The following is a 13,433-nucleotide window of genomic DNA, read 5'->3' on the forward strand; positions in this document are numbered from 1 at the left end:
GATATGAACAGTTGTCACATACATACATATGTCAATAGCAAGCCATGGGAAGACACCACTGGATAGTGCAGAATCTGAAGTCAGGGATCAGGAGGGTTTAACAGACTACCAGGAACCAGACTGAAAGTCAAAGTCAACATAAGGGGTTGCCAAATGAGGTGAGGTGTGTGGCTACTAGGGAGAGGACTTTTTCGGTGGTTGCACCCTGTTATGGAATAGCCTCCCAGATGAGGTTTGCCCGGCTTCATCACTTTGTTCTTTTAGACACCAGGTTAAAAGACCTTTTAAATTTTGATTTTTTAAATTTCTTTTTTTAAACTATTTTTTAAAAAAGTTTTTAAATTGCATTGCATTGTATTTTATATCCCCCCTCCCCCTTTGGTCTGTTGTGATTTAATGTGTTGTGTGTTTTGTGTGATGTTTTAATGCTGTGTTGTGAGCCTTTCATAGAACAATTTATTATGGTGTGGCTAACAAACAAAGTTTATTATTTCTTATAAGGACTCAAAAATCAGGACAAATCAGGAACCAGGATGAGGTAGTGAGCCAAGAGTTGACTCCAAAGCTGGGATTAAAGCCAAGCAGGCAGGCAGAAAATCCAGAACACTATGCCCCAGCAAAAACTTGACACTGAGGTAAAGTCTCTTTCCCAGTAGGAAGCCTTTATATCCTTCCTGTCCTGGAAGGATCCCATGGTCAGCCTGGTTGGATGGGGTCAGTCTAAGGCCTGAGAGGTCTATGTTCTGGTAAGGCTGTGGCACAGTCCAGTGCTCTGCCACATGCGGCAGAGGTATGCAGATTTTAATGTTCTTGGCCTCAACCCAAGCAGCTCCTGAGACACTGCACATCCTTGGGAGCAAGTGTAGCAAATAAGTGCATCATCAGATATCTGCCATCTCAAATGATCATGAAAATTGGACCTAAGTTCTAGGAGTGCCAAAGCCACCCCATTCTTATAGAAGGTTTAAGACTCATGGGCAACCACCTGCTTAGGTACCTGGGCTAGAGCCTCTTAGCCTGGACATCAGATCCATTGGCTTTCTGTGGTTCTGGTGGTGTTTCTTATTTATTTAATTTATTTATTTAACATACTTTTATACCGCCCAAAACTTACATCTCTGGGCGGTTTACAACAAGATAAAAACAAAGGTAAAACATTAGTTAAAAACAAAAACAAGAAATTTAAAACACAACAATATTTAAAAAATTAAAACAATATTCTAAAAACAACATTAAAACAATCAAAACAGTATCAGTTAAAAGCCTGGGTGAACAGATGTGTCTTTAAAGACTTTTTAAAAATTGTCAGAGATGGGGAGGCTCTTATTTCACTAGGGAGTGCATTCAAAAGCCTCGGGGCAGCCTTGGAGAAGACCCGTCCCTGAGTAGCCACCAGACAAGCTGGTGGCAAATGCAGACGGACTTCTCCTGATGATCTCAATGGGCAGTGGGGTTCATGACTAAAAAGACATTCTCTTAAATACCCAGGGCCCAAGCTGTTCAAGGCTTTATAGGTTATGACCACCAGCACCTTGTATTTTGCCCAGAAACATATTGGCAGCCAGTGTAACTCCTTCAATATGGGAGTAATATGGTCTCTCTTTGATGACCCAGAGACGAGCCTGGTTGCCGCATTCTGGACCAACTGTAGTTTCTGGACTACGTACAAGGGTAGCCCCACATAGAGCGCATTGCAGTAATCCAGTCTGGAGGTTACCAGCAGATGTACCACTGTTTTGAGGGCGTCTATCTCAAGAAACGGGTGCAGCTGGTGTATCAGCCAAAGATGATAGAAGGCACTTCTGGCCACTGCCTCAACCTGGGACACCAGGGAGTGACTTGGATCCAGAAGCACCCCTAGACTGCGTACCTGTTCCTTCTGGGGAAGTGTGACCCCATCCAGAACAGGCAGATCAAGATTGTCTCTCGAGTTCTGACCCCGCACAATGAGTACCTCCGTCTTATCTGGATTCAGTCTCCGTTTGTTATCCCTCATCCAGCCCAATACCGCCTCCAGGCAGGCATTTAGGGAGGTTATGCCCTCTCCCGATGATGCTGACATGGAGAAATAGATTTCGGTGTCACCAGCATTCTGATAGCACCCTGCACCAAATCTCCTGATGATCTCTCCCAGTAGTTTCATGTAGATGTTAAAAAACATCGGAGACAATACAGACCCCTGAGGGGCACCATACAAAAGTTGAGATTTTGAAGAACAGTCTCCAAGGGTCACCATCTGGAATCTGCCCATGAGGTAGGAGCGGAACCCCTGCAAAGCAGTGCCTCTCACTCCCAACCCCCTCAGATGCTCCAGAAGGATACTATGGTCAATAGTATTGAAAGCCAGTTTCTTGAGGTTCTCTTCATTTGGATGCAGCAAAGGAGTGCTACTGGCTTTCTTATTTTGTTAGAATACCTTCCTGGTCAACCCCTGTTCTTCCTTTCCATTGCTCTATACTCCTGTTCGTTGATTTTGCCAGTGCCATACTGAAAAAATTGCTTCCTCATTCTTGTTAGACATCACCTCATCCGCTGATCTCCACTATGTTCCCTGACTAGCACTAGCTAATTGTCAAGTTCTGTTTTTATTTTGAAACATTCATTTTAAACTCCACTAAATTGTAAACTTATTTACTCCTACATGTAAATAACAAAATGTGTAGCAGAAGATTTACCACACTCTAAACTGTACTTCTGTTTATAGTTAACCTGGCAAAGGAACACTAAGCATTTGACCATTATTGTCATGTAACAGAACTATGTATCAATTAGTTCCAGACATTGCTGCTACAACTGCAATGTTGTGTTATCCAAGTGCAAGAACTTATCCAAGTGCAATTTTGTTGCCAACAGAGCCTTACAGGATAAAACAAACTTTGTTTTTGTGCTACTTTTTGGCATACAGAGCCAGTGATGAATACTCCTGTAGAGCCATGGCAGAGTTTTGGCAGCCATATCACTTATCACTGGTAACAGAACAAAGAAGAACAGACCGTCTCCCCTCTGAAATGCTGGCTAAGCAAAAGAATGTTATTATGTATATTTCAGGATGAGGAATTGCTTGGTTGGAGCCATTTTCTGGATTCCTGGCTGATTCTGAAGGAAATTCAAGCGTGGTTACTGAATGGCTGCTGAAGACTACATAATACTGTGTAAATGGCACTTTCCTAAGTGTTCAAAACACCACATACTTCCCCCCACCCTGATTCTTACATCAATGCCAAATTCTTCAGCTAGAGGTGGGTGGGGGAGTGAAAGATGTGAGGTTCTGATTTGCCTTCATAGTTCAGTGAGGACAAAACTAGAATGTCTTGGCTGATGAAACACAGCACAGCATCCCTCCAGTGGCTGTTGCTGGTGTCTGCCTTATGTTTCCTTTTAGACTGTGAGCCCTCTGGGGGCAGGGAACCATCTTGTTCATTTATTTTTCTATGTAAACACTTTGAGAACGTTTGTTGAAAAGCGGTATATAAATAGAAGTAGTGGTGGTAGTATATAGGAATATAGGAAACTGCCTTCTAACGAGTCAGACCATTGGTCCATCTAGCTCAGTATTGTCTTCACAGACTGGCAGCGGCTTCTCCAAGGTTGCAGGCAGGAGTCTCTCTTCAGCCCTATCTTGGAGATGCCAGGGAGGGAACTTGGAACCTTCTTCATGCAAGCAGGCAGGTGCTCTTCCCAGGGCGGCACCATCCCCTAAGGGGAATATCTTACAGTGCTCACACATGTCTCACATTCAAATGCAAGCCAGGTTGGACCCTGCTTAGCAAAGGATGGTTCTTGCTTGCTACCACAAGACCAGCGTCTGCCTTGTTTCTTTAAGGAGGGAGTCATTATGAACCAAAGAAAAACAGTGGTGAATGCACATAGGACTGTCACATATGTTTTTGTGTTGAATCTTGACTGTGGATTTGGGATCCACTCAGGTGGTGTAACTAGCAAAGTTATATAGAGCTCCCTGGCTCTTAATGCAGGTGTGTGTCAGGGTTTCTCCAAGAGAAGAAAGGCAGAAGGACTTTGGAGGTTACTAAGTACACTGTGGTTAACAGTGTACAGTTAATGCTGATGACACCCAAATCTATTTCTTCCTGACATCATCATCAGGAAATGGCATAGCACCTCTAAATGCCTGCCTTCAAGCAGTAATGGGATGCATGAGGGATAATAAATCAAAGCTGAACCAAACAAGATAGAGGTACTAATAGTGAGGGGTCATAATTCGACAATGTGATAGATCTTCCTGTTCTGGATGGGATTACACTCCCCCTCAAGGAACAGGTATGTAACATGGAGTGCTTCTGGGTTCAGGCTGCACCCTGGTGTCTCAGGTAGAGGCTGTGGCCAGGAATGCTTTCTATCAACTTTGGTTGATACAACAGCTGTGTCTGTTCCTTGAAGATAATGATCTCAAAAATATGGAGCACTCATTAGTAACTTCTCAGCTTGACTACTGCAATGTGCTTTCCATGGGGCTGCCTTTGTATGTCATTTGGAAACTTCAGTTAGTTTAAAATGCAGAAGCCAGATTGGTCTCTGAGGTTTCTCAGAGAAACTGTATTATGCCTATTGAAAACAGCTACACTGGCTGCCAATATGTTTCCAGGCAAAATACAAAGTGCTGCAATTACTTTTAAAACCATAAATGGCTTAGGACTGGGTTACCTGGAAGAGTGCTTTCTTCAGTATGATCCCCGCTACACTTTAAGGTCATCAGGAAAGGTCTGTCTCCAGCTGCCACCAGCTCAGCTGTAGGCGGCTCGAGATCTGGCCTTCTCTGTAGCTGTTCCTGGGCCCTGGGATGCACTTCCTATAGATATTAGAGGCTTAAGAGTTTTAGCAGCCTATAAAAGAGCCCTAAAATATATATCTTTTTAGCCTGGCCTTTAGTGAGTACTGAAATGATTTTAAACTGGTTTTAATTTTGTTTTAATGAGTTATTTGTTTTTTTAAATCTGTTTCTATATTTACGAACCACCTAGAGCCATCTGGATGAGGCCTGAATACAGCACAGCATCATTCCAACTTCGATTGCAAACTGTTTCATGGTAAAACTAATAGCACAAATGCCAGTGCTAAAATGAATGCAGTGCATGCAAAACGTCTCAGTGCCTCAAATGATTTTCTGCCTCGCCACAATTGAAGCAGTATCATTCACTATATTTTATTATTATTCACTATATTTTCAAATGAAGGTTTAGAATGTTGCTTCTCTTCCCAGCTGCTTCCTTCGATTAGGCAGACAGCTTTCACTTAGTTCCTCTATCAGGCTAAAGTCTGGCAAATTGGCAAGTTCTCATGAGATCATCTTTTCCAAACTAACCAATTTAGTCTCTCTATTACATCATTGCCTGTTTACAGGCTGCTTACAAGATGATGTTTGCGAATAGTGGAACATTTCAATTCTCTCTGTAGTACAGACTGAAGACCAGCTTATATGGGCAACAGAAGAGTCAAATAATAAAGCTTTTTCTAGATGTACCATCTCAAATAGCAGATTGGGGGGAACTGTGTGTTTGAATGCATCAACAAATATTTATATACTGCTTTTCAACAAAAGTTTCCAAAGTGGTTTACATAGAGAAATAATAAATAAATAAATAAATAAATAAATAAATAAATAAATAAATGAATGAATGAATGAATGAATGAATGAAAGAAAGAAAGAAAGAAAGAAAGAAAGAAAGAAAGAAAGAAAGAAAGAAAGATCGCTTCCTGTCCCCAAAGAGCTCACAATCAGCAACAGTCACCACTGGAAGTACTGTGCTGGAGGTGGATAGGGCCAGTTACTCTATAGCAGGACTGCTCAACTTCGGCCCTCTTTCAGATGTTGGTCTACATCTCCCATAATCCTTGGCTATTGGCCACTGTGTTTGGGGATTATGGGAGTTGTAGTCCAAAAACAGCTGGGGTGCCAAAGCTGAGCAGGCCTGCTCTATAGAGTAACTCTAGAGCCTAAGCGTGAATGCAGGCACTTCTGTGATTGTGAGGCTGGGGTGCGAGGATGATTGATGCAGTGGGGTGGGACTTCCTCCCCATTTGCGCCACTGCACACAGCGACAGCAGCACAATTTTAAACCTCTGAATGGGACTTTTCTCTCTCAGCCTAATGTGAATTTGAATGGAACAAGTATATTTTGTAACTCACAGAGCCCTTGCAATGGAATAACAAGGAAACCTATATCAATGAAATACTTATGCCTCAATCCAAAAAGATTTGTTCTGGCTTGTGTTGCTGGAAAAAAGACAAATTGCAGTTTGTGATGGTTCAGTCCTTGATTTTTGGTATAGGTTTTAGACTCTTGTAAGATTTAAATGTGAAAAACAGTCTATTTTAGGAGCAGTTTTGTGTTTATTTGCTAATTCCTGATTGTCAATAGCATGATTAAATGCACTAACATAAGCCACAAGAGAAACATCTGACATGTGGCAATGTGCATCTGTAGCACGCATACCTAGTACCAGATGAATTTGGACTCACGAGGCAACAATTCTGGACATGTAGCTGTCGAATCAACAGCAAAACAGACTTTGCTAGAAAGATACACCTCAAGTGGCAACAAGGCAGAAAGATGTGCGAGTTTGGGTGGTGGACTTGACCCTGTCAAGCAGGATTGACCATGCAGCAATTCTGACAAGGTCTGGTCACATTCTGAAGCATTTCCACAATGCCTTTTTCAAGAAAGGCACTCCCATTGTCATGTTATCACTTTGGGGCTTTAAAACATGTTGGAATATATACCCTGTGGCCTCAGAAGCAGCTGTAACTCCATGGCAGAGCACATACTTTGCATGCAGGAAGTCCCAGGTTCAGTCCTTGGCATGGCTACTTCAAAGGATTTCACCTTGTCAGCCAGAGAAGGCAATACTGGACTCAGTAGACCAATGGACTGATTATCAAGACACAGGAACATACGTAGCGGCCATATACTGAGTCAGACCATTGGTCCATCTTGCTCACTCTTGTCTACACAGACTGGCAGTGGCTTCTCCAAGGTTTCAGGCAGGAATCTCTCTCAGCTCTATCTATCTATCTATGCCAGGGAAGAAACTTGGAACCTTCTGCTCTTCCCAGAGCAGCTCCATCCCCTGAGGGGAATATCTTCCAGTGCTCACACATCAAGTCTTCCATACACATGCAACCAGGGCAGACTCTGCTTACCTAAGGGGACAAGTCATGCTTGCTACCACATAGACCAGCTCTCCTTTTCTAAGGGCACCTTGTCTGAGCTCTTAGCCATTTACTTTGGAGGCCAGATATGACACGCTTGACCTTGTGCACACCTCCATTCACATTAACAGCTGTATGAATGGCCAGCTCTCCTCCACAGCATCATATGACTGAGTTACAGAGAGGTAAGAACTAGGCAGAGGCAGATGAGCCTCCCACTTGGCAAATCTAACCATCACCCCTGGTCAAATTTATTTTTCTGAAAATTGGATTCAAGAGAACAGATGGAAATAGTTTTGCCAGCTTTTGTTTCCAAAAATACTATGGCTGAGCTTTAGGAGGCTGTTATTCCAGGGGTCACCATCAAGGAACAAGCCAAAGATATTATTGTCCAAGCAAAGTCCCAGCCTGAAGAAGAAGCCCTTATAGCCCTTCCTGTTGAGGAGAGCCAGTGGTAGAGCCACTCAACTGCCTGGGAGCTCTTCATTTCCTGGAGTCCTCACCCTAGAGCCCCTTGTGTGGAGGATGGGGCCAAAAGTCCAGAAGAGATAGATGGGAGGCTCCACTGACACAGGCACCTGGTCATCCCAGGCCACTGGAAGCTCCCACACCAGATGAACCAGGACTCCAACCAGTACCTGAGTCAAGACCTGAGGACACAACCCAAACTTCAACAATTCACCAAAAATCAGCCCTCTGCCCAAATCCTTTGAAAAAATTCAGGTAGCTTCCTTGCCCCTACCTGGCACTACCACCAACCCCACACTGCTCTAGGCCACCCCTTTGCCCCCGACGTGAAGCTATAAATTTGCTGACACCTCCATGCTTATTCATGGAGAAAAACCTTAAAGACGCGTAAACTTCAAAAATCACTTAAAAATCAGCCCTTTGCCCAATTCCTTTCAAATAATTCTGATAGCTTCCTTGACCACCCTAGGAACTACCACCCACCACACTCCACTCTATGACACCCCTTTCCCCCTGACGTGGAGCTATACATTTGCTGCAATCCTAGTTATTCTCTATGAGGAATTCAAAAATACTTTAACAATTCACCAATAATCAGAGGAGTGTCCAATTGCCTTGGGGTTTTGTGGGTGGTAGGCACCCCTGTCTGTCTACCACCCACCCCGCTTTTGTGCCACTAGGTGCTCCACAATAGGGGATATGGACTGGTTCGGGTTCCATTATACTCTATGAGAAAAATAATTAAAAATATTTTAAATATTCATTAAATATCATAGGGGTGTCCTATTGCTTTGGGGTTTAGGTGGTTGTTGGCACCCATGGGTGCTCCACAATAAGGTATAATGGCCTGGTTTGAGTCCCATTATACCCTATGAGAAAAAAATAAAAATAATTTTCAAAAATTCATTAAAAAATCGTACAAGTGTCCGATTGCTTTGGGGTTTGGGTGATAGGTACCCCTGGGTGTCAGCTACCATCCTACCAATTTTTGGGTGTTCAAACCAGTTCAAAATGGTTCAAATAGAACCACCCCCTGGTTCAGTTCGAATTCCAACCTGCAGCTCGAACCTGATGGCCGGTTCAGTTCGAATTCGAACCTCCGAACCACCCTGGTTCGAATTCAAACCAGTTCGCACATCCCTACAGGTAAGACTTGCCTTCCTCACTTTAAAGTGCCTGCTTGTCCCCAGCTGAAATGATTTGGCTGGGGCAGCTCAAAGTGTTTCAGCACCTGGAAACAGAGGTGCTGAAATGCTTCGAGCACATCCCTACTCTAGAACTGATTGGCTTTTCAAACCCTACTACTTAATACCTGACAAAACATTTGTGACTGGTTGGACTATTAAAGTACTAGTGGTTGGCAACCCTACCAGGAAAGTGGATTGTAAGAAAAACTGGTATTTTGTAGAAACTAGCCAGAACTGTGTGCATTTCAGGATAATAAATATCCAGTATTTCTAGAGGCATGCCACATGCATCATTAAGAGCTGTCACTGATGCAGAGCAAGTGCGGCTTCTATGGTAGCATATATTCAGGCCACAAATATCTCTTTTCCTTTTCTTTGTATTTATAAGATTTTTTTTTAAGTCAATAAATGTTACCTTACTGGAAAACAAAGTTAATATCAATCATTTAAATACATGTTTTTGTTTGAAAAATCCTTGCTTCAATCTCTAAGTGTTCCATGCTATTGCAGCCTGTTTTATACTTCTACCATATTATGAATTCACAGCATTTTATATATGTATTTTTTTATGATTTAGGGTTAGCCCTTTGCTGGAATGGGATGCAAAATATGTAAACAAACAAACAAACACCGACAGCAAGGAGTTAGAGAACTATCCTGATGCTTTTGCTAAGCCTTTTTATTCTGCAACCTTTTTTGTATTCATGAAAAAATGTTAAGCTCAAATGCTTCTTTCTGGCATGTTTGGTAACACTGCAGAATTAAAAGTTAATTAGGGTTAAGCCTAGACGCTGATACAGAATGATAACTAGGTTGTTGCGACCAGGATGCTAACTGCTTGATTTTCTAGCTCTGATCACAGTACTGGAAGCAAAGAGCTGTCCCACAAGCCAATTGTCATGCTGCAGATATAGCCTGCTGGGATTAAGAATTCTGCTTCTGCCTCACTTTTTCTTGAATCTTGGTTGTTATTTATAAAGAACTTTTAACTGGCCTTTTGAGACAACTGTATGAACACTTTGAATATAGTCTTTCAGATATACTAGGCAGGATAACAGGACTAACCATATCCCCACCCCCACCCCCCACCCCCCAACCCCATGTACAGGTTTCTTTACTTGCTATCTTAAAGCTAGACATATTTATTCTTGTGCATGAGGCTCCTTTTCCCATTTAAGTCATGAAGCAGAACTCTGTTCCAGATGCCATCCTTCTTATGGCACCAATTTCAAAATAAGCCAACAAACACCAGGTGGCAAAAGCATGGTGGTCAATCGGTAGAACCTATTGACCATCATGAATAAAACCAGGGGTTGTGAAGAGAGATCAAAGAGAATTAAAATATAATTGGGGAATTCTATTCAGATGATGTTTCATGAAATCACAGTGGATTGTTGTAGTGGAAGCTAAGCCGTTGTTTGAGGGAAGTGAATGTGAAAGAAATCCTCAGTTGCCACCACTGCCACATTGCATGGTTGCTTTTCCACTACATTCTTTGCCCTTCTGGTTTTGGCTACCCACTTAATATCCCCCACTGTAGTAAGTAGTATATTGGCAAGTACTGACAGAGACAGCAGAATTACAGAAATATGATGTCACTGGATGGAAGTATTTCATGTAGACTGAACATCTACGCAATCAAAAGCCACACCAGAAGCCAATGAGCAACAGAGATCCTAGAGAAAAGCTTTAACCATCAGAATTCAGAATTAAATACTTTTCAGTTTGTTATTGTTTCAAATTAAGATAATTAAAACTTGAGCCAGTGTGGTGTAGTGGCTAGAGTGCTAGACTAGGACCAGGGAGACCTGAGTTCAAATCCCTATTCAGTCATGATACTAGCTGGGTGACTCTGGGCCAGTCACTTCTCTCTTAGCCTAACCTACTTCACAGGGTTGTTGTGAGGAGAAACTCAAGTATGTAGTACACCACTCTGGGCTCCTTGGAGGAAGAGCGGGACATAAATGTATAATCATCATCATCATCATCAGTCTTCAGAAACCAATTAATCTGTTCCTTTAAAAAGAATAAATCTTCTGCTTATTTATTTGGCTTTACAGCTGAATTTTGTCAAATATTCCAAATATGCTCATAAGAAAGAGCTTCAGTTAGCCAACTTGTTAAATTATTGTTTAGGGAATTATTCCGAAATCCTGGTATTAGGTTAATATTATTCTGATTCTGAAAGAAGGCAAAATTGTATTGAACAATACAATTCATACAATCAAACACCGATTATAAAATAATAGACAGCATCCAGACCAGCATTCAATCGGGATAAACGCTCTCTGAACAGGATGGGCATCATGCACTAAAGGGAAGGGTCTTTATTTGAGTGCAACGTTCCTTTCATTCACAGAAGAAATGTTTGTTAATGGAGTTAATTTTTGTTAATGGTATAGACGTCATCCATTGACCACAATTATTGACAGACACTTATAATTTGTTTAATACATCAGCTTAATTTGAAATTTTTAAGGTAGAAATCTAGCTAGTAGTATTAGATGAAGAAATGATATAATAAATAACACAACATTACTAAGGCTCAGGTATATTCTTCAACATAGTTAAAGCCTTTGATCATGTTGAGTGGTCTTATTCATTCATTTATATATTTATTTATTTGGTTTCTATACTGCCCTTCCAAAAATAGCTCAGGGCGGTTTACATTAAAACAAAACAATTAAAATCAATTAACAGTTAAAAACAGAATATAAAACACCATAAAACAATTAACAATTAAAACATTCAATACAGTTTAAAAAACCTTGGAAAACCAGATTACAGCAGAAAAACATTTACAACAATTTAAAAACCCTGGCAGGCCAGGGTTCTCCTGAAGGCCAATAATGAATTCAAATTACAGATTTCTGCAGGGGGTGCATTAAACAGCCCAGGAGCAACTGCAGAGAAGGCCCGTCTCTGAGTTGCCACCAGATGTACTGGTGGTAACTGGAGATGGACCTCCTCAGATTACCTTAACGTGCAGTGGGGATCATGCAGAAGGAGGCTCTCTCTAAGGTAACCTGGACCTAAGCCTTTCAGACCTAAGAGGCATAAGTAACACTTTTAAAACATTAATACATTTAACAAGCTCAAAACTAACTGCAAAAGTATTTGTTAATGCAGAATAGGCAAAATCTGTTATGGAATCATGGTCTGAGACACAGACCTCCTTGATCCTCCTTGCTATTTACATTTATTTATTTACTTACTTACTTACTTGATTTCTATCCCACCCTTCCAAAAATGGCTCAGGGCGGTTTATACCAAGAAATAACAAATAAATAAGATGGATCCCTGTCATCAAAGCGCTCACAATCTAAAAAGAAACGTAAGATAGACACCAGCAACAGTCACTGGAGGTACTGTGCTGGGGGTGGATAGGGCCAGTTACTCTCCCCCTGCTAAATAAAGAGAATCACCACATTAAAAGATGCCTCTTTGCCAAGTTAGCAGGGGTGCTAATTTACATTAGCATTACAGCTTTTAAGCTATTACAATTAGAACCAATTGTTATATTAAGAAGATTGTGACAAGAGAGCCTGCCTGAATTCATGAATCCCTTACATGAGAAGACACTTCTACTCATGCATGCCTCCCAATTTCCTCTCATTCTACCCTATATGCTTTATTCCATTCTCTTCCCCTAGCCCTCAAGGCAGCCTTTTCAGGAGCAAAAGAGACTACAGGAACCGGAAGAGTGGAGAGGCAAGAAAACTCCATTGTGTGAGCAGAGTTCCATTCATGCTTCTCTGGCTCCAACTCTCTGTGTGCAGATGATTATTTAATAATACCCCTGGATGCTTTATCTTACCTTTTTCAGTTGACAGAAGTTTTTCCATCAATAGATATGAAGTATAAGGATAAATTTGAGTGACTGACAATAAGTGCATTTGCTATTAGCAGTTTGCATGAACAGTTTGTGCCGAACCGGTTCACCTCGAACTGGGGCCAGTTCTATTGCAGACTGAACCGGGGCCAATTCAGTCTGTGATCAAACTGAATCAGGCCTGGATCAGCACTAATTCCCAATCACCGAATTCCCCTTTACAAGTATATTCCCCCAAACTGATTTGGCCCAGTTTGATGGTCAGACCAGACCGGAGCCAATTCAATCTATGATAAAACTGAACCAGGCCTGGGTCGGCATGTGTGGGGGCCAGAACCAAGCTGCCGCCAAGCCACCAGCTCAGTAAAAGAGGGGGGGCGTGTGCTGCTTGGGACCACTAGGAGGGCAAGTGGCAGCCACACCGGGTAAACAGCTTATTTACTCGCTCATCATCCCTGCCCGGCCACCTCTTACCCTTGAAAGGGCCCCTGACCCCCTGTACTTGTAAAGAAGAATTCTCACTGGATTCCCCTTTACAAGTATATCCCCCAAACCGGCTGAGTCTGGTTTGATGATCAAACAAAACCAGATCCAGTTTGGCTGGACATGGAAACAGACCAGCCAAACCGGTTCTTTGCACACCCTATTTGAAATAATCAAAACATAGAGTAATTTGCATTTTGGCCTTAAGCTACACTTTTGTTTTGATACACATCTTTATCATTGATGATTGACTATCAAGAAGTGAAAAACAGTGATAAAAAATTGAATACCTTTA

General features: G+C 41.9%; 1 protein-coding gene across 2 annotated transcripts in view; it reads right to left on the bottom strand.

The window, feature by feature from the left end:
* ACVR1 (activin A receptor type 1) overlaps nucleotides 1-13,433 on the bottom strand; it is a 248,157-nt gene that overhangs the window by 187,319 nt on the left and 47,405 nt on the right. The window lies entirely within an intron of this gene.

This window comes from Hemicordylus capensis, chromosome 1, assembly GCF_027244095.1.
Source record: "Hemicordylus capensis ecotype Gifberg chromosome 1, rHemCap1.1.pri, whole genome shotgun sequence".
Lineage (NCBI taxonomy): Eukaryota > Metazoa > Chordata > Lepidosauria > Squamata > Cordylidae > Hemicordylus > Hemicordylus capensis.